The 19,242-nt window shown below is 47.1% G+C and overlaps 1 long non-coding RNA gene across 1 annotated transcript in view; it reads right to left on the reverse strand.

Moving 5' to 3' along the window:
* The window catches only part of LOC134948999 (uncharacterized), a 102,911-nt gene that overhangs the window by 82,789 nt on the left and 880 nt on the right, over window positions 1-19,242 (reverse strand). Inside the window, exon 2 of the long non-coding RNA XR_010183079.1 lies at window positions 16,510-16,617. This is a non-coding gene — a long non-coding RNA (uncharacterized LOC134948999). The remainder of the gene's footprint in view (window positions 1-16,509; window positions 16,618-19,242) is intronic.

Consider the following 19,242-nt stretch of genomic DNA (forward strand, 5'->3'; position numbering starts at 1 on the left):
GGGGGGGGGGGGGAGGGGGGGAGAGGGGGTGGAGGTGTTGGCAAGGGGTTCTGAAGGAAGTCCCAACATTTTTAAAATAAAGAATTTCCTTACTTTTTTTTACACCCTCAGGGAGTACCAAAACAAACAAACAAAAAAAAACAATGCAAGTTTGGAATTGGATTGCAAATGCAATTCGCAGTGTGAATTAGCCATATAAATGCTCGCACAAGCCAATTTGCACCTAATTTGATTGACCCCGTAGTCTCTATCTGTCTAGAACAGGCTTTCACAACCTCGGTCCTCGGGGCACACTAACAGTCCAGGTTTTAGTGATATCCACATTTGAGCACAGGTGGCTTAATTAGCAGGGCCATAACTAGGGCTGTGCCAGTGGTGCCTGGCACACATTGCATATGTACTGTGGACGCAACACTGCTAGCAGCACCCGCAAGGCAGTGTCACACTAATGTCCACCCACTGCTAGCTAGCTTCTAGCTGCAGTGCCTGGCTACTTCTCATGGTGTTAAATAGCCAGGCAGCGCTGCAACTTCCTATCCGCATGCTCCAACCAGCGCAGGTAATCATCCCCCATGTGGTCTGTCCCACTGGCCTGTCGCGCAGTGGACTTCTTGGCCCTGGAGCGTGTAGGAGAGTGCTCGAGGATGCTGTGATGGTTGAGCATGCTGTGAGTGAAACCTATGTGCACTGGGAAGTGCTTTGGATAGTATGGGACATACAGACACATATACACTCTCTCTCTCTCTATAAGGTACTCTACCTGGCGTAATGTGTATAAAGGTCTCTACAGTGGTATAATGTGCATAATGTGTATAATGGGCTCTACCATGGTGTAATATGCATAATCTGTATAAGGGGCTTTATTGTGGTCTAATGTACATAGGGGCGCAGGGATGTGTGGTGAGCTAAATTGCTCAGGAGGCACTGGCTAGCACCAGAGCAAGATTTACACACAATATATGAGCCAAAGGGCACATGGGGGCATTATACACATGTGCAGCAGTATAAACTCCTGGAAATTTTGTGAGTTTTGATCAGAGATGTGCTGAAAAGATGCACTGCCTCCCATGCCATAGACTTCTTACTCCGCAGTTTTGGCTATAAAAATTATTAGAATAATGCAAAGAAGATATTTCAAACATATTCTTTGTATTTTTCATATACTTTATACAGTAAAAATAAGATTTTACTTACCGATAAATCTATTTCTCGTAGTCCGTAGTGGATGCTGGGGACTCCGTCAGGACCATGGGGAATAGCGGCTCCGCAGGAGACAGGGCACAAAAAGTAAGCTTTTAGGATCACATGGTGTGTACTGGCTCCTCCCCCTATGACCCTCCTCCAAGCCTCAGTTAGGTACTGTGCCCGGACGAGCGTACACAATAAGGAAGGATCTTGAATCCCGGGTAAGACTCATACCAGCCACACCAATCACACCGTACAACCTGTGATTTGAACCCAGTTAACAGTATGATAACAACGAAGGAGCCTCTGAAAAGATGGCCCACAACAATAACAACCCGATTTTTGTAACCATAATTATGTACAAGTAATGCAGACAATCCGCACTTGGGATGGGCGCCCAGCATCCACTACGGACTACGAGAAATAGATTTATCGGTAAGTAAAATCTTATTTTCTCTAACGTCCTAGTGGATGCTGGGGACTCCGTCAGGACCATGGGGATTATACCAAAACTCCCAAACGGGCGGGAGAGTGCGGATGACTCTGCAGCACCGAATGAGAGAAACTCCAGGTCCTCCTCAGCCAGGGTATCAAATTTGTAGAATTTTACAAACGTGTTCCCCCCTGACCACGTAGCTGCTCGGCAAAGTTGTAAAGCCGAGACCCCTCGGGCAGCCGCCCAAGATGAGCCCACCTTCCTTGTGGAATGGGCATTTACAGATTTTGGCTGTGGCAGGCCTGCCACAGAATGTGCAAGCTGAATTGTACTACAAATCCAACAAGCAATAGTCTGCTTAGAAGCAGGAGCACCCAGCTTTTTGGGTGCATACAATATAAACAGCAAGTCAGACTTTCTGACTCCAGCCGTCCTGGAATTATATATATATATATATATATATATATATATTTTCAGGGCCCTGACAACGTCTAGTAACTTGGAGTCCTCCAAGTCCCTAGTAGCCGCAGGCACCACAATAGGTTGTTTCAGGTGAAACGCTGACACCACCTTAGGAAGAAACTGGGGACAAGTCCTCAGTTCTGCCCTGTCCGAATGGAAAATTAAATATGGGCTTTTGTAAGACAAAGCCGCCAATTCTGACAATTGCCTGGCCGAGGCCAGGGCCAACAGCATGGTCACTTTCCATGTGAGATATTTCAAATCCACAGATTTGAGCGGTTCAAACCAATATGATTTGAGGAATCCCAACACTACGTTGAGATCCCACGGTGCCACTGGAGGCACAAAAGGGGCTGTATATGCAATACTCCCTTGACAAACGTCTGGACTTCAGGAACCGAAGCCAATTCTTTCTGGAAGAAAATATACAGGGCCGAAACTTGAACCTTAATGGACCCCAATTTGAGGCTCATAGACACTCCTGTTTGCAGGAAGTGCAGAAATCGACCTAGTTGAAATTTCTTCGTGGGGCCTTCCTGGCCTCACCCACGCAACATATTTTCACCACATGTGGTGATAACGTTGTGCGGTCACCTCCTTCCTGGCTTTGACCAGGGTAGGTATGACCTCTTCCGAAATGCCTTTTCCCTTAGGATCCGGCGTTCAACCGCCCTGCCGTCAAACGCAGCCGCGGTAAGTCTTGGAACAGACATGGTACTTGCTGAAGCAAGTCCCTTCTTAGCTCCCGAGGCCATTAGTCCTCTGTGAGCATCTCTTGAAGTTCCGGGTACCAAGTCCCTCTTGGCCAATCCGGAGCCACGAGTATAGTTCTTACTCCTCTACGTCTTATAATTCTCAATACCTTGGTTATGAGAAGCAGAGGAGGGAACACATACACCGACTGTTACACCCACGGTGTTACCAGGACGTCCACAGCTATCGCCTGAAGGTCTCGTGACCTGGCGCAATACCTGTCCCGTTTTTTGTTCGGGCGGGACGCCATTATGTCCACCTTTGGTCTTTCCCAACGGTTCACAATCATGCGGAAAACTTCCAGATGAAGTTCCCACTCTCCCGGGTGGAGGTCGTGCCTGCTGAGGAAGTCTGCTTCCCAGTCGTCCACTCCCGGAATGAACACTGCTGACAGTGCTATCAGATGATTTTCCGCCTAGCGAAAAATCCTTGCAGTTTTGCCACTGCCCTCCTGCTTCTTGTGCCGCCCTTTCTGTTTACGTGGGCGACTGCCGTGATGTTATCCCACTGGATCAATACCGGCTGACCTTGAAGCAGAGGTCTTGCTAAGCTTAGAGCATTATAAATTTGCTCTTAGCTCCAGTATATTTATGTGGAGAGAATTCTCCAGACTTGATCACACTCCCTGGAAATTTTTTCCCTGTGTGACTGCTCCCCAGCCTCTCAGGCTGGCCTCCGTGGTCACCAGCATCCAATCCTGAATGCCGAATCTGCGGCCCTCTAGAAGATGAGCACTCTGTAATCACCACAGGAGAGACACCCTTGTCCTTGGATATAGGGTTATCCGCTGATGCATCTGAAGATGCGATCCGGACCATTTGTCCAGCAGATCCCACTGAAGAGTTCTTGCGTGAAATCTGCCGAATGGAATCGCTTCGTAATAAGCCACCATTTTTACCAGGACTCTTGTGCAATGATGCACTGACACTTTTCCTGGTGTTAGGAGGATCCCGATTAGCTCGGATAACTCCCTGGCTTTCTCCTCTGGGAGAAACACCTTTTTCTGGACTGTGTCCAGAATCATCCCTAGGACCAGCAGACGTGTCGTCGGAACAACTGCGGTTTTGGAATATTTAGAATCCACCCGTGCTGTCGTAGAACTACTTGAGATAGTGCTACTCCGACCTCCGACTGTTCTCTGGACCTTGTTCTTATCAGGAGGTCGTCCATTTTCTTTGAAGACGAATCCTCATTTCGGTCATTACCTTGGTAAGGACCCGGGGTGCCTTGGACAATCCAACGGCATCGTCTGAAACTGATAGTGACAGTTCTGTACCACGAACCTGAGGTACCCTTGGTGAGAAAGGCAAATTTTGGGACATGGAGGTAAGCATCCCTGATGTCCCGGGACACCATATAGTCCCCTTCTTCCCGGTTCGCTATCACTGCTCTGAGTGACTGCATCTGGATTTGAACCTTTGTAAGTGTTCAAATATTTCAGATTTAGAATAGGTCTCACCTAGCCTTCTGGCTTCAGTACCACCATATAGTGTGGAATAATACCCCTTTCCTTGTTGTAGGAGGGGTAATTTTATTATCACCTGCTGGGAATACAGCTTGTGAATTGTTTTCAATACTGCCTCCCTGTCGGAGGGAGACATTGGTACAGCAGACTACAGGAACCTGCGAGGGGGAAACGTCTCGACATTCCAATCTGTACCCCTTGGATACTACTTGTAGGATCCAGGGGTCCTGTACGGTCCCAGCGTCATGCTGAGAACTTGGAGGGCTTCTGTTCCTGGGAATGGGCTGCCTGCTGCAGTCTTCTTCCCTTTCCTCTATCCCTGGGCAGATATGACTCTTATAGGGACGAAAGGACTGAGGCTGAAAAGACGGTGTCTTTTTCTGCAGAGATGTGACTTAGGGTAAAAAACGGTGGATTTTCCAGCAGTTGCCGTGGCCACCAGGTCCCATGGACCGACCCCAAATAATTCCTCCCCTTTATACGGCAATACATCTTTGTGCCGTTTGGAATCTGCATCACCTGACCACTGTCGTGTCCATAAACATCTTCTTGCAGATATGGACATCGCATTTACTCTTGATGCCAGAGTGCAAATATCCCTCTGCGCATCTCGCATATATAGAAATGCATCCTTTAAATGCTCTATAGTCAATAAAATACTGTCCCTGTCAAGGGTATCAATATTTTTAGTCAGGGAATCCGACCAAGCCACCTCAGCTCTGCACATCCAGGCTGAGGCAATCGCTGGTCGCAGTATAACACCAGCATGTGTGTGTATACTTTTTAGGATATTTTCCAGCCTCCTATCAGCTGGCTCCTTAAGTACGGCCCTATCTGTAGATGGTACCGCCACTTGTTCTGATAAGCATGTGAGCGCCTTATCCACCCTAAGGGGTGTTTCCCAACGCGCCCTAACTTCTGGCGGGAAAGGGTATACCGCCAATAATTTTCTATCGGGGGAAACCCACGCATCATCACACACTTCATTTAATTTATCTGATTCAGGAAAAACTACAGGTAGTTTTTTCACATCCCACATAATACCCTTTTTTGTGGTACTTGTAGTATCAGAAATATGTAACACCTCCTTCATTGCCCTTAACGTGTGGCCCTAAAGGAAAATACGTTTGTTTCTTCACCGTCGACACTGAAATCAGTGTCCGTGTCTGGGTCTGTGTCGACCGACTGAGGTAAATGGGCGTTTTACAGCCCCTGACGGTGTTTGAGACGCCTGGAGAGGTACTAATTTGTTCGCCGGCCGTCTCATGTCGTCAACCGGCTTGCAGCGTGTTGACATTATCACGTAATTCCATAAATAAGCCATCCATTCCGGTGTCGACTCCCTAGAGAGTGACATCACCATTACAGGCAATTTGCTCCGCCTCCTCACCAACATTTTCCTCATACATGTCGACACACACGTACCGACATACAGCACACACATAGGGAATGCTCTGATAGAGGACAGGACCCACTAGCCCTTTGGGGAGACAGAGGGAGAGTTTGCCAGCACACACCAAAACGCTATAATTATACAGGGACAACCTTTATATAAGTGTTCCTCCCTTATAGCATTTTAATATATATTCATATCGCCAAATTAGTGCCCCCCCTCTCTGTTTTAACCCTGTTTCTGTAGTGCAGTGCAGGGGAGAGCATGGGAGCCTTCCCACCAGCATTTCTGTGAGGGAAAATGGCGCTGTGTGCTGAGGAGAATAGGCCCCGCCCCCTTTTCGGCGGGCTTCTTCTCCGGAGTCTGTGATATCTGGCAGGGGTTAAATACATCCATATAGCCTCAAGGGCTATATGTGATGTATTTTTCGCCATACAGGTATTATACATTGCTGCCCAGGGCGCCCCCCCCCCGCGCCCTGCACCCTCCGTGACCGCTGTGTGAAGTGTGCTGACAACAATGGCGCACAGCTGCAGTGCTGTGCGCTACCTGATGAAGACTGAAAGTCTTCTGCCGCCTGGTTCCGGACCTCTTCAATCTTCAGCATCTGCAAGGGGGGTCGGCGGCGCGGCTCCGGGACGAACCCCAGGGCGAGACCTGTGTTCCGACTCCCTCTGGAGCTAATGGTGTCCAGTAGCCTAAGAAGCCAATCCATCCTGCACGCAGGTGAGTTCACTTCTCTCCCCTAAGTCCCTCGATGCAGTGAGCCTGTTGCCAGCAGGACTCACTGAAAATAAAGAACCTAAAAACTTTTTCTAAGCAACTCTTTAAGAGAGCCACCTAGATTGCACCCTGCTCGGACGGGCACAAAAACCTAACTGAGGCTTGGAGGAGGGTCATAGGGGGAGGAGCCAGTACACACCATGTGATCCTAAAAGCTTACTTTTTGTGCCCTGTCTCCTGCGGAGCCGCTATTCCCCATGGTCCTGACGGAGTCCCCAGCATCCACTAGGACGTTAGAGAAAACTCTGGCACAAACGTTAGTATTACAGGAAAGGCTCTGCCTCACCCCACCGCACGTCACTGATAGGGGGTCATTCAGACCCGAACACAGCAGCGCATATGTACGCAGCAGCTGCATTCGGGTAGTCTGTGCATGCGCACCTGCCCGCAGTGCGCATGTGCGACTGTACACATTGTGGCCGCAGTGTGACTGGTAGCAATGGGTGTTCGCGGGGTGGTGACATGGCGTTGGGTGTTCGCGGGGTGGTGACACGGCGTTGGGTTGGGCATGGCAGACCGAACGGGGGCAGGCCGAGGAGCATTTTTGGGTCAGCTGTGTGACATCACACGCAGCCGCTCAGATTTAAAAAATGGCGGACTGCCTGCCAGCGAGAGCCATGTCAACCTTAATTCGATGCATGGATGCTTCGGAAGGCGGCCCATCACACATGCTGGGCAGCCTTGCCCTGTGCTGGGCGGCTCACAGCATGTGAGGAGATGGAGGCACATCTGGCTGCGTGTGCAGAGATCTGCGTCCATCTCTGAATAAGGTCCATAATGTGTATAAGGCAGTGATTCCCAAACTTTTTTGAATCACGGCGCCCTAGAGTATCAGATTTTTTTTCAACCCACCCCTAGGCCAAAAGCTTCTTATTGAGAAATTTATAAAAGAATTATTAAATTAAGTAAATTGTGTTTATATGTCATCCTTAGGTTCCATTGTGTGGTGAGGGACAAGATTTGCTTCTGTTTGTCCACATATTTTATGATTGACAGCCACCAGCACTGGTTTTGCCTATTACATTGACCATAAATAATTTAAATTGGTCCTGAACCAACAATCCAAGTGTCCTATGCTCACAGTTGGAGAACCACTGGTATAAGTGGATCCATGTGGCGTAATGGGGTTCACTACGGCTGGCCGGCGGTCGGGCTCCCGGCGACCAGCATCCCGGCGCCGGGAGCCCGACCGCCGGCTTACCGACAGCTTGGCGAGCGCAAATGAGCCCCTTGCGGGCTCGCTGCGCTCGCCACGCTACGGGCACGGTGGCGCGCTACGCGCGCCACACTATTTTATTCTCCCTCTATGGGGGTCGTGGACCCCCACGAGGGAAAATAATTGTCGGTATTCCGGCTGTCGGGCTCCCGGCGCCGGTATACTGAGCGCCGGGAGCCCGACCGCCGGCAAACAGAAGACCACCCGCGTAATGTGCTTAAGTGGTACTACCATGTGGTATAATGTAACGTATGAACATTACTGTGCGGTGTAATGTGATTTGGTACTATTCTGTGGCTGTGCCCTTTCCCCATGAAACCATGCCCCTATATTTTTGGCCCGCACCGTCCCCATTTTAAATATTGGGTGGGGGAAGCACCAATTCTCTTTCTGGCACAGAGCACTAAAATGTCTAGATACGGCTCTGTTAATTAGTACCTCAGTTATTTTATTTTATCTCCCAGCCATTCCAGGATTGTAGGCAAGTATGTATACACTTTAGACTCCTTCTCCCCTCCCAGACTGACAGGCAAATGACACTCCCACCTTGCCTTTTAAAAGGATCTCCTACCAGGTGCTCTGTTTTGATTACTCAGCTGCCAGGCTGCAGAAGGAGACACTAAAATCAACAAAGAAACATTTTATCCTCCAAATGCATGGTTTCCCTGGGCTTACCAGCTAAACACCCCTGGTCCCTTTGTAGCACACTGCCCTGTTTACCACAAGCATAGGAGTAAATACAAACTATTTTATTTATTTCTAACCACCTTCCATTATGTCCCCATAATCAACCCAAACTGAATGTGGTTATTTATCTTTAACTTGACCTATCTGCACATGTCTGTAATAATTGTTTTATTTACTGTACAACCAATCACTGCAATTTTTTGATTCCCAATACCTTAATCTAGGATGTAGTATCTATCCCAGCGGTTGGGATCCCAGTGGTCCGAATACTGATGCTGGGATCCTGATTGCTGAGACTGCCGACAGCTGTGCCATGGCTATTCCCACTTGTGGGTGTCCACGACACCCATAGAGTGGTAATAGAACCTGTGGTGAGCGCAGTGAGCCACCGAGCCCACAAGGGGGTTTCTAGTGCTCGCCCCACTGCCGGCATTCTGGCGCCGGGTACCCGGGGTCAGTATTCTGACCTCTGGGATCCCGACCGCCGGGATTCCATTACCAACCCCCTTAATCTGATTATTACAAAAGGTTTCCGTTACCTGCATCTTTTATGTAACCATTTCCCCTTTTGTCTACACTTCAAATGACATTTATTGCATTTTTAAGTCAAATCTGTTCTATTTATTACTGCAAGCTTTAACAGTCTATTTAGTAACCACTGCAAAGCTGTCTCATGTGTCCTCTGGCTGCATATTTTGTCCTCCCCACACAACCATCTCACCTTTGTCTCCAATAACTGAAAAACAATACAGTATGTAAAAATGTATTTCAGCATGTTCCTTCCCAAACATTCTCATTTTTTTGTCTCCATCATACACCGCATTAAACTATATTTCTATTTTGTAATATGCCTGTAAGTAGTTATAATTCTCTACTAATCCATTGTATGCCCACTTAAGTTAGTTGGTTAACATTCGCCATGTCTAAGACTACATATCCATCTCTTTTTGTCTACAACACCTACAGTATAAGATAGTCTCTATAAACAATCTAGTACTGTTTCAATATCGCTTACATTTCTTTCCAAATAAACCAAAACTATATGCATTTACATATCTGAAACCTAACCTGATTATACATTCTCTACATGTACTGTAGTGCATAGTTGCATTCCTTTCAACTGTCTTGATTTTCGCGGTACAGTCCTGCTTTTTTGAGAATGTCCCGCTATCCCACCCACGGGCCGCAGTGTGCTGCGGTGCGGGCAGTTGGGAGGGTTCCGGTATGAATGGTTGACCATGTTATGGTCGACAGTCATTAGGTCGACCACTATTGGTCGACATTGACCTGGTCGACGTGGACACATGGTCGACACATGAAAATGGTCGACACATGAAAGGTCGACACATGAAAGGTCGACGTGAGTTTTTTAAACTTTTTTTGGTGTCTTTTTATGCGTAAAGTGACTGGGAACCCCAATTAGTGCACCGCGTCCCCTCGCATGCTTCGGGCATGGTGCCTTCGCTCCGCTACCGCTTCGCTCGGCACAGATTACCGTTCCAATCGTAGTCCACGTGAATCGTAAAGTATGGAAAAGTTCCCCATAAGAAAAAAAAGTTAAAAAACTCATGTCGACCTTTTCATGTGTCGACCATTGTCATGTGTCGACCATGTGCCCATGTCGACCATGTCAATGTCGACCAATAGTGGTCGACCTAATGACTGTCGACCATAACATGGTCGACCATGTGAGCGGATACCAGTTGGGAGGCTCCTGTCACTCGCTGCAGTGAATAGACACTGTGCGCATGCGTCTGAGACAGAAGGACTGAGTGCATGCCAGCAGCTCAAAGAGCACTGGGCATGCCCCCTTCAGTGACAGAAAACTAGGGCGTGGCGTGGGAGTCCAGATCATAGATTTTAAAATGTTGGGAGGTATGTAGTTACCTACTCTCCCACATTCAACAGGAGAGTCCCTGAAATAGCAGCAATCTCCCTGACTCCCTGAACAGACCAGCAATCTCCCTGATTACACGTTATCCCCCATTATACAGCTGTTACATTCTTAGGGGAAAAAAAGGTTAATCACAGATACAGGTACATACATTAAAATGGGATAATCAGTGCTATTTCCCTGCATTGGTTATAAGACACAATTTTGATCCCAATGGCTAAATGCATTTTCAAATAAGTTGGGGCAGATGTATTAAGCCTGGAAAAGTGATAAAGCCGTTATTAGTGCAAGATGATAATGCATCAGCCAAACAGCTCCTAACTGTAAATTTAAGGCTCGTACACACTGGTCGATATATCGGCCGTTCTCTTGAACGGCCGATATATCGCGGGACTATCGGCCAGTGTGTACGGCCGATACGTCTGTGAACTCCGTCGTTCACAGACGTATCGCGTCGGCCGCGCAGCACAGCCGACGGCCAATATATCTAACGATATATTGGCGCGTCGTTGTGTGTGTACGGGGCGGTCGTCCGACCGCCCGTACACATGCTGCGGCGTCCGGCGGTGATTGACAGCTGAACTGGGCGGGCGGGCGCCCGCCCAGTTCATGACGTCAGTCCCCCGACGGATCGGGCAGTGTGTATGCACAGCACACTGCCCGATCCGTACATAGATATATCTGCAGATCAATTGATCTGCAGATATATTTATTAGTGTGTACCCACCTTTACATATTGGAGCTGATTGGCTGGTGCGTTATCACCTTGCACTTATCACTGCTTTATCACTTCTTCAGGCTTAATACATCTGCCCCAAGGTTTCTCGTGGCCACTTACAGTATATGGAACCTCTTGTAAAACACAATGCACAAACAAATCCTACAAAATATCTGCATCTTTATTTCAACAAGTAGATGTTACTAACTATGGGCTCATTTACATTTGGATGCAAGTCTTTTTTACGACACATCTCTCAGATGTAGCAGAATACGTCTGCGCTGATAGGTGTTACTTGCACAATCTCCCTGAAATGCTTTTTTAAAAGCAGGCAAGTATGCTGTAGTGATATCCAGCAAGCACAACAAAATTGATATGTATAAGGCCATATGTCATTCGTGCTTTAAGTACCACTAGGGACATTAACATGGGCAAAATTTCCAAGTGACAGATGTTTAAACCCTGAGATTTTTTTTTTTAAATATAGCTAACATACACATCCTATTTTCTACAAAGAATATTATTAAGTTCAATAAACATATAACAAATAATTTAAAAATAAAATTCTATAAATATATGCAAGCCTAAAATGAACCCTAGTAGATTATGCTTTGTAAACGTTTTTCACAAATACTCTACATGATCTTATCTTGCACCCATGTCTACTAAAAGTGTGCGCATGGCTCCATCCTGTGGACATAGGTGGTATTATTTATTGGCTTAAAAATGCAGTGGGAAGTATTAAACCCTAGTTTGCTACTTTATTATGATGCATACCTCTCAACTTGAATAGCCTTAGAATAGGGAACTGGTGTGCCCGCACCCGAAAAAGGTGGTGGGGCCTCAAAAAATGGCAGGCCTTGCTTCCCGACCACCGTTATCGTCACTTTGGGGGGATCTCAGCGCTCCCTGAGCTGCTCAGCAGCCCCCGGCTCACTCCCCGCACTGCTAGATGCCATGGTCATGAGCACGGCATCTATTCAGTGATCACTGGTTGCTTTGCAGAGCAGAGCAGTGGGTGATCACAGGCTCTGTAACAGTGCCTGAATAGCAGGACTGTTCTGCTGGAATCGGGGCAGTTGGGAGGTATGGCGTAATGTATGCAACTTTAGCGAGGAAGCATCTCAGGATATGTACTCGCACGCAAATCACCTTAAAAACATGCTGGCTTAAAAGAATTCTATAATGTATTCCATGGGGATTCACAGGCTGCCGCATAATTATCACCAATGTTTCCCCTAATAACAGATGGTATGTGATAAATGGGTGCAAATGTAAGATAAATACCCCGTTAAAGCAAGTAAAAAGCACAATGACAGGGGTATATTACTGTGATGGGAAAATAAAGCCCATTGCAGATTCTTAAATGATCATAGGAGATTGTACGTTACAAGGCAATCTGTTATAATGACACTTATATATACTGAATATATAATGAGCTTATAACATCTTATTTCTATGTGCTCCTGCAGACATTGGATATCAGTAAAGATATGAAATAAAGATGGACTGGGCACAACGTGGTGAAACTAAAGTCAGCAGGAAGAGAAATCTATGATGGTATTGTGGATTTTTTAAAGTATTGATGTTATTTTATTTTGACAAAATTCATAAAAAATAGTTTAGCGAAATATGTAAAATAAAGAAGGTTTGTGAGAAAGTGGAAGAAGAAAGGAAATAAGTGATTAAAGTATCTTAACCCTTTGGAACATTCCATATTGTCTGATACAGGTTATAGCACTTCTGCATACGTACTTTATATCACCTCTATATAATGATGGGTACACACTAGGAGTACGGCTGAGCTGCTGACCTATCTGACCATTGGTAAGTGCATACACACTTACCAATCCTTGGCCCAATGTGTCGTACATGATGTCACCCCTGGGCGGGCATTTACTTGTGCCCGCCCAGTTGTGAGGTCAGTCACAGGTAGCCTCTGCAGCAAGTGTACAGGCAGTCAGCAGCAAGATGCGCCTATATATCTGTAGATATATGCTGGCCATCTACTGTGCAGCAGCGCCGACGTGATATGTCTGTGAATGATGACGTTGAAACACATCGCTGGGACACACCCGCCGGTGTGCCCACAATATATCGGCCAGTGTGTACCCAGCTTATGTTACGGAAACATTATGGGAAACAACAGATGATCTATTGTACACTGTGATTTCTACCAATGGTGTTGAGTCCAGTAAGTATTTCTGTGTCAGAGTGTATTCAAGAAGTTACAATGAAATTATCCTTGCCATAAAAATTATATTACTACCCCCTTGTACATAAGGTCCCTGTTTTATGCTAATAGAGGCTGAGGGCCAGGCTCTTGAGTAGAACGCAATGCTGATGTTCACAGAGGTGACCGATTTGTATTTCTACAGTGCAATATCCCCTAAAAACTCATACGGTGCATGTGTTACACTATGTGTATGCACACAGCCACAACAGTGATACAGATGCCCGGTGTGTGAAATGTACTGTGCGTTCCCGGACAGTGACAGAGAGGTGACTAACCATACGCACAAAGATGGTCCTTCCTATGGGCATGTTGCAGGTGTATCACATAACTGGCTGTGACAGCCATGTTCTGACGGAGAATCTGCACCTTGCATGGGGCTGGTACAAAGGCCAGGGGTGCGACCTATGAATGGGTCTAAAGACGCACAAAGTGGGATTGTTGCTTCTGACAACACAAAAGGCGGGGGCTCACTCCTTGCACATTCAAAAGCACGATTGAACACCATGGAATGGCTTATCCTGTCATTAGCATAAATGCACAGTCGCAACTACAGCAAAAGACGCTGCAGCAGGTGTAGCAGTGTGCGCCTCTGAACCAGCCCTATGACGCGGCAGTGGATGGAATGTTACAGACTCTAATGGGCAGACTGTAGTCCAAAGAGATCTCCAGTGATTACAGAAAAGAGAAAAGAAGTGTTGAAGATGAGAGTAACTTAGCCTCCCGCATTCCACATATATTTTGGTCAGAAAGACACACCACCACAATCAGAGTCGGACTGGGGTAAGAAGGGCCCATCAGGAGAATTCAATGATACGGGCCCTCTGAATGGGTCGTGACCAGCTGCCAAAGTGGGTGAGGGCAGCTACTAGACAGGACTGGTCAACCATTAGATGGGGCCTACAGAGGTTATGGACCATAAAAGAGTTTTGTCCTTACTTAGATATATCTCTATGGACAACAGTTTTTTTTAAAATGAAAAGTAGTACAGTTATCAGCATCTCCACTGCTAGCACTCTAATCTATGTAAAAGAAGTGAGATGCGTCAGATGCAGCAAACCTCTTCTATAATTATAATAATTGAACTAATCATAGAAAAAAAACATGCAAGCCGAAAACTGTAATAATCCTAAAATAATACGTATGTAAAAAAATATTCAGTCTCAGTAGTTAATTATTCTTATCAGGGATTCAACTTATACCATCCTCATAAAAGCGGTAAAATCCAGATTGGCACTTCTGTATAAGCAGTTGCTTCTTATTAACTTTGCAGTACAGGTTGAGTATCCCATATCCAAATACAGTATTCCGAAATACGGAATTTTTGGAGTGAGAGTGAGATAGTGAAACCTTTGTTTTCTGATGTCTCAATGTACACAAACTTTGTTTAATACACAAAGTTATTAAAAATATTGGCTAAAATGACCTTCAGGCTGTGTGTATAAGGTGTATATGAAACATAAATGTATTCTGTGCTTAGACTTAGGTCCCATCGCTATGATATCTCATTATGGTATGCAATTATTCCAAAATACGGAAAAATCTGATATCCAAAATACTTCTGGTCCAGAGGCGGAACTACCGCCAGTGCAACCAGTGCGTTGCACTGGGGCCCGCCTCTGTCCAGGGGCCCAAAGCATGTAATGAGTCAAAACTGACTCATTACATGCCGCTGTGGGTTGCGGGCAACCGCTGCCCGCAGCACACAGCCACCCGGAGAGGAGAGGAGCGCACTGCAGTGGCCACGGGGGAAAAGGAGAAGGAGGGAGGTGGAGGAGGGAGCCGCAGCAGCGCTTTGTTACTAGTGGAGGCGCTGCTGCTGCTGCCCCTCTGCTTCACTATAGGCTGTCTTCCGAGAACAGCCTATAGTGAAGCAGAGGGGCAGCAGCAGCAGCGCCTCCACCAATTACACAGCGCTGCTGCGGCTCCCTCCTCCACCTCCCTCCTCCTCCTTCTCTCCTGCCCCGGGAATCATCAGAAGCTGCACCGAGGAGCCTGAGCCAGCGGGGAGGGTAAGTATAATTCTTCTTTCTTTCTTTCTTTTTTTTCTTTCTTTCCTTTCTTTCTTTCTTTCTTTCTTTCTTTCTTTCTTTCTTTCTTTCTTTCTTTCTGTCTTGGGACTGTCTGCCGTAATGTGTAAAAAGGGGGAATCTGCCTGCCGCAATTTGTAAAAATGGGGAATCTGCCTGTCGCAATGTGTAAAAAGGGGAATCTGCCTGCCGCAATGTGTAAAAAGGGGGAATCTGCTTGCCGCAATGTGTAAAAAAGGGAATCTGCCTGATGTAATGTGTAAAAAGGGGGAATCTTTGCCGTAATGTGTAAAAAGGGGGAATATTTGCCGCAATGTGTAAAAAGGGGGAATCTGCCTGACGTGATGTGTAAAAAGGGGGAATCTGCCTGCCGCAATGTGTAAAAAGGTGAATCTGCCTGCCGTAATGTGTAACAAGGGCACGCTGTCTGCCGTAATGTGTAAATAGGGGACGCTGTCTGCCGTAATGTGTAAAAAGGGCACGCTGTCTGCCGTTATGTGTAAAAAGTGTATGCTGTCTGCCGCTATGTTTAACAAGGGCACGCTGTCTGCCGTAATGTGTAAAAAGTGTACGCTGTCTGCCGCTATGTGTAACAAGGGCACGCTGTCTGCCGTTATGTGTAAAAAGAGGACGCTGTCTGCCGTAATGTATAAAAAGGGGGACGCTGTCTGCCGTAATGTGTAAAAAGGGGACGCTGTCTGCCGTAATGTGTAAAAAGGGGACTCTGTCCGCCGTAAGGTGTAAAAGGGTCTCTACCTGGTGTAGTGGTGCTACTGTGCGGTGTAATTTGAATAATGGAGACTACTGTGCACCGTTATATGAATTGGTATTATTTTGTGGCCACACCCCTTACCCACAAAGCCACGCCACTATGTATTTTTGCGTGCGCCTACGGCACGCACTGTCCCTGTTTTGCATGCAGGGGTGGGGCTCCGTGTCTAGTCTAGTGCTAAAATGTCTAGTTACGGCACTGTTGCTAGGTATCCATTTCTCTTGGGATGGGGGGGGGGCAAAGCATTTTGTCGCACCTGGGCCCACCGCTCGCTAGTTCCGCCACTGTTCTGGTCCCAAGCATTTTGGATAAGGGATACTCAACCTGTACTATATGTAGGATGTACAGGCCCTGACATGCGTGTAAGTGGGGGTTGACAAGTACCTTTGTGCAGGGGGCAAGCACAGATCAATGGACCATTAGCACAGGCCTATCATAAGAATGTGGTTTTAGCTACAAAACACTAGGGTCATTTATCCTACCTTTTTGCTGAGTCTCTCGTCCATCGGACTATTCTGATCCTTCAGTCTCTGCTGAGCTACCTGGCCAATGTTTGGGTCACTTTGGGGGTCTTCATCTGTTTTAGTAATCTGTGACAAGGTGACATAAAAATAGCTGATTACAATCCACAGGTAGAATCACCAAGTCAGTTTTATACATATGAAATACAGATGCTGCATGGATGGCTCTATTGCATTTAGATAAGACAAATTACATATATGCCTAGCAGCATCCAGAGCTCATAGAGCCCTAGGAAAGATTGACATATAAAAGGAGAAAGAAAGGATATACACACAGAGGGTCTGAATTAGGTCCCAATGTACTTGGGGCATGAGCAGGGCCAGATTAAGGTTCACATGGGCCTGGAGCTGAAAGGGGATGTGACTGGTGATGTAGGGGGGGGGTATGACCATCGGAGTGGGGGTGTGGCCTGCATCATGGGTTGAAGCAAGAGCCTTCCTTCAATTGCCCCGCCCCCTACACACTTTACTTATAAAGATGTAGCCACGGCAGAGCCAGATTGGGGGGGGGGGGGGGGCAGTAAGTACCCCGGGCCCTCCTATTTTGGTGTGCCCCCCAGACTAGTCATGGGCAAAGTGATTCCCTGAACTGAGTTGAGACACATGACTCAGTTCAGTGAAGTGTCTCGAGTCAGTGTCTCGACACATGAGTCATGACTCATTTGTACTGGAATGTATTGCAGAGACTGCACATGAATCAGTGAGTTGCCAGTGCTAGCAGATCAGTGCTGGACTCATGGAGGGAGTTATTCAGCTGCAGTGATTGTGCAGTGCATCTGGGGGAGGCAGTTGCTTATGCACTGATTGTTAATAATATATTAACATAGATTCAGTGTTATGTTGATATATTATTAATAACCACTTATTGCATACTAGTTACAGAATATGCACATTACTTCTGGCTGAGGAGAGACAGCTTAACAGCCATGAAACACATCATTCAGTCTGTAACTAAACCAAATAAAAACTTTTTTTTTTTACTTTGCATACTTTGCTAATTAGATAATTTTAGGTGGGCTTGTATTTATTATATTATCCACTAACTAGCCTCCAGGGAGTTTGCCACCCACAATCACATTGAGCAGGAACAGTGAGTTGAGAACAGTGAGCTGAGAACCACCTCCTGCAGGCTTATGCTGCATGAATCAGATCCATCCACTGAGTCTACACAGTGTACAACTGTCTCAACTCACTGGCAGACTCAGGATGAATCATGATTCATGATATGACTCAGGCACAGCACTCACTGACTGGTGAGTCGTGACTGCTCCCTCCCCCCCACTGGTTGTCACCTGGTATAGCCTCTGGCCAATCACAGCTAAAGACACACAGCAGAACACACTGACTGAAGGACACACTGAGTTTCCTCCCTCTGGCTGAGAGAGGCTGCTGCAGCTGTCTTGACTCATTAAACAGTGAGTGACTCGAATCATTCATAATTCCTAATGATTCGAGTCACTGTGTTGAGACAGTGAGTCAGTAGCCATCTCTACCCCAGACAGAGCAGCGATGCCACAGCGCAGGGACTCACTGATTCTGTAATCTCCAGCAGCAGCTGGAGATTACAGAATCAGTGAATCTCCGCATTGCCTCAGATGGAGTGGGAGGGAAATGCTGCAGCAGATACGGGATGGAGCGGGTACTAATTACCCGGATCCACTGCCGACCCCTGCCGCCCCCCCTCCTCTTCATCCTGCCAGCAGCAGTATTGTGCTCCAGCCACCACACGCTGCTGTGTGCTGGCTGGTCTGTGATAGTGCAGGGAAGCTGTTGCCGCTTACCAGCAGCAGATTCTTCTGCCTGTGCAGGGGCCAGGGGGAAGCAATCACACTGATCGCTCCCCCAACCCCCCCACCCTGTGGATTTGACCCTGGCTGGGGGGCCAAATCAATGATTTTTTTTTGTTTTCAGTAATTTGCATAAGGGGCATGGCCACGCCGTCAGTGATTAGGCCACGCCCCTGAAACTTTCAGCTGTGTGTGGAGTCACTGGCAAAGGGGGGGAGTCCCCCCCTGTCTTAAGTGCCCTGGCCCTCCCAAAGCCATAATCTGACCCTGAGCCACGGTCATCCATCCTGCAGCTTGGCATAATTGCGGCAATCAAGTGTGCCCACAACTAGGGCACGTGTGTGTCTAAGTACAAGCACCCATAGGACTACATGAGCAGCGTACTAAGCAGCAGCTCAGCGCAGCGTGTGCCCATGTGGCTGAGCTGTAGGATGGATGAGTTTGGCTGCATCTGTGTCCACGGTGTAATATCAAAGTCTACAAACAAAAGGAAACCCTACTAACAGTAGATAGCAACCAGTCTTATATACACAAGGCCTAAATCAGAGGTGAAGCACTGCTGATGTCAGAAACAGTGTGCATGCTTCTACTGTAAGTCTTGTACCATGCAATGCATCCCAAAAGTATCTGTCGCAGTTGTAATTTCAGGCGCATGCAGGGGGGAGTATATAGAAAATGTACTGGGTGTTTCTGGGTGGGGACAGGGAGGTGTTTTAGCGCACATAGATAGTCCATCTTACATAGTAGTGTCACGATCACAGGCGCGTCAGTGAAAGTGGTTGCGCACATTGACACCCAACCACATGCTGTGGCATTTGGGGGGCGGCAACCGGGACCATTTTACAAAATGAAATGGGGGCGTGTGTGTCCACCCGTTTTGTAGGCGTGGCGGGCCCAGACTTTCTTG

The sequence above is a fragment of the Pseudophryne corroboree genome, chromosome 8, assembly GCF_028390025.1.
Source record: "Pseudophryne corroboree isolate aPseCor3 chromosome 8, aPseCor3.hap2, whole genome shotgun sequence".
Lineage (NCBI taxonomy): Eukaryota > Metazoa > Chordata > Amphibia > Anura > Myobatrachidae > Pseudophryne > Pseudophryne corroboree.